Raw genomic sequence first — 3,191 nt, forward strand, 5'->3', positions numbered from 1 at the left:
AATGCAGCTCAACACAAAGTCATAAACTTTCTTAAAACATTACATTATGAGTATTTTTTTTCTTGCTCATCAGCTATTGTCAGTGTTAGTGTATTGTATGTGTGGCCCAAGACAATTCTTCTTCCAGTGTGGCCCATGAAAGTCAAAAGATTGGACACCTCTGCTCTACCAAAAATTCTCTAATTATTTCTATTTTACTGATGGAGAAACCAAGGTAAAGAAAGTTTCAGTAATATGAATAAGATCACATAAATAGCAGTGGAGCCAGGATTCAAACCCAGGCCACTTAGCTCCAGAGACTGTGCTTTCAATCACTACACTATGTGAGTCTACTTTTAGTCCCTATTAATCTCAATTTCTCATGGAAAGTGACATAAGAAATGATTAAGCAAAAGATAAATATACTATATTAGATTAAAAGAGACCAAGACTTTATTATCAAGGGAAAGTTGCTCATTTATTATTGCTTTATAAATGAAGTTCTTTATTTCATACCATAGAATCAGAGAATCAACTAGCTCTCACATTCACATATCAAACTATTTCTAAAAGAGTTGCATATGGTTCTTAGAGAAATTTAAAATGTTGAAGAGCAAACATAGTCTAGCACTGTCTCAATATATTAGTTTATGGTCATTTTCTCTATGAAGAAGTTATTTCATGTTCAAGAGTCTCCCATAGAAGATAGTGTTAACTTTGTCACAACCAAGTTATATTACATTATTTCTTTAAAAACTCCACCACTTTTCATCTTATTTTTTCCTTCCATGGGTTGCTTCTGGTATTTCAAACATATATTTTAAACAATAAAGAAAAATAGAAGAAAGGCCAAGTACTACCTATGGTTCACGACTGCAATCCCAACACTTTGGGAGGCTTAGGCAGGTGGATTGCTTAAGCCTAGGAGTTTGAGACCAGCCTGGGCAACATGGCAAAAACCCATCTCTATAAAAAATACAAAAATTAGCCAGACATACTGGTGCACACCTGTTGTCCCAGCTACTAGGGAGGCAGATGGGAGAGGATTGCTTGTGCCTAGGAGATTGAGGCTGCAGTGAACCGTGAGCATGCCACTGCACTCCAACCTAGACAACAGAGCAAGACTCTGTCTCAAAAAAAAAAAAAGATTTGCCCAGCTAAATATACTTAAAGCATATAAAACAAATAGAACTCTTTTTTCTTTTGTTTTTATAATCACTAAACACCTAACATCATGGATATTTTATGTAAAATGCTGTGTTACCCTGATGTAGATTCAATTCACGGATATAGTTTAAGTACTGTAGAACTAGTGTATATATACTTATAGCTGATTCTATACAGCCCAACATTTTCTGGGCTCAATTTTCTGCATAATTGAGACTGTTTGCTTTGTTTTATGTAAGATGTCCTATTTTGTTAATAGTCAGAAGAATATATTGATAATATCTGAGTACTATTTGAGAAAATAAAGCTAATAGCAAGCTGTAATGTGTTAACTTTACCTGATACTTCATATTGCTTAATGTGTCCATTCTGAGATTGGTCACCTTAAAAGGATAAAATTTATTCAGAAAGATTTTGCACTGTGTTTTTTATAGGTTTTCACTTTTTAAATAAACAAAGTTTAGATTTTTGTCTGGCAAGCACTGTGGTTTGAATGTAGTCTATATTATCTAAATTAATACTCACACTAACCCTGTTAAATAAATATTGTCTCAAATTTTTGGATGAGAAAAATTCTAACTCAAATATTTAACGTCACTTGCTCAGAACAACAGATCTTAATAACTAATTCCTGATTTAGACCCATATTCAAACTCTGAATCAGGAGTCCTTTCCACCAGCTATATTTGACCATTGGTTTGAACTTATAAAATGTTGTATTTCATATACAAACATTTCTAGTCAATGAATGACACAAAGTATAAAATTTTAGGTAAATATGTTAAGAGTGTCGCCGGGCGCGGTGGCTCAAGCCTGTAATCCCAGCACTTTGGGAGACTGAGACGGGCAGATCACAAGGTCAGGAGTTTGAGACCATCCAGGCTAACACAGTGAAACCCCGTCTCTACTAAAAAATACAAAAAGCTAGCCGGGCGAGGTGGCTGGTGCCTGTAGTCCCAGCTACTCGGGAGGCTGAGGCAGGAGAATGGCATAAACCCGGGAGGCGGAGCTTGCAGTGAGCTGAGATCCGGCCACTGCACTCCAGCCCGGGCGACAGAACGAGACTCCGTCTCAAAAAAAAAAAAAAAAAAAAAATGTTAAGAGTGTCTAGTCCATAAACATAAACATTAGGCTAGGCATATTAAATATTTGCAAGTGATGAATTCTAACATACAGTTTAGAATCAAAGTGAAACAATTATTCACATAGAGTTTAAATGAGTATTACAAACAGAATTAAATATTTTTTTCCAGTCTCTAGTAGATATCTAGATAATGGCCATTTTCACCACTTTAAGCTGTTCATTTTAAATATAATTGAATGCCACAAATACAGCAACATTAGTAAGCACCATGCTTGACATAAATAATAGATTTGAATGATATATACTAATGATAATTATCGCCCCATGTGTCACAGCACCTCAATAATATCTTTCTAATCTTCCATCCTTTGTGTGTTGCTTTATGGTCCCATGGTCCCAGGTGACCGTTGTAGTTCCAAGCTATGCCCACAGAAGGAACAACAGGGAAATTCCAAGGAATGCTAGATATATTGTTTCTTTTACCAGGAAATCAAAAGCTTTCTTAGAAGACATCAGTAGAATTCCTACTTTATCTGGCCAGAACAATCACATGCTCTCCTACTCCCAATTGCAAGAAAGCTGGGGAGTGGGGTGGGAATGAGCATTTAACTTTTTCAACTTCTATTGTTAAGACAACAAAGGAAGATGGAGTTGGAAAATACACTTGGGCTAGCCCATCAGATGTCTGGTGCAATATTATTTGTCCCATTTAACAGATAAAGACAAAAATAATGACTTATCTTAAAGAATTAAAACGAAGTAGGCAAGGTAATAAGTGTTTGGACGAACGGAGGCAGGATGGTGCACTTCCGGGTTCTTCTTCGCCACCAACTCTTCCTGTGTGTGCGAGAATGCAGCTGACGCCCGGGAAGGTGCAGATTAATCAGGCATGCACCAGGTGATGTCAATCCGAGGAGACCAAGATTTACCTGGTGGCACCTGCGGAGCGCCCCCCCTCCCC

Source organism: Piliocolobus tephrosceles, chromosome 15, assembly GCF_002776525.5.
Source record: "Piliocolobus tephrosceles isolate RC106 chromosome 15, ASM277652v3, whole genome shotgun sequence".
NCBI lineage: Eukaryota > Metazoa > Chordata > Mammalia > Primates > Cercopithecidae > Piliocolobus > Piliocolobus tephrosceles.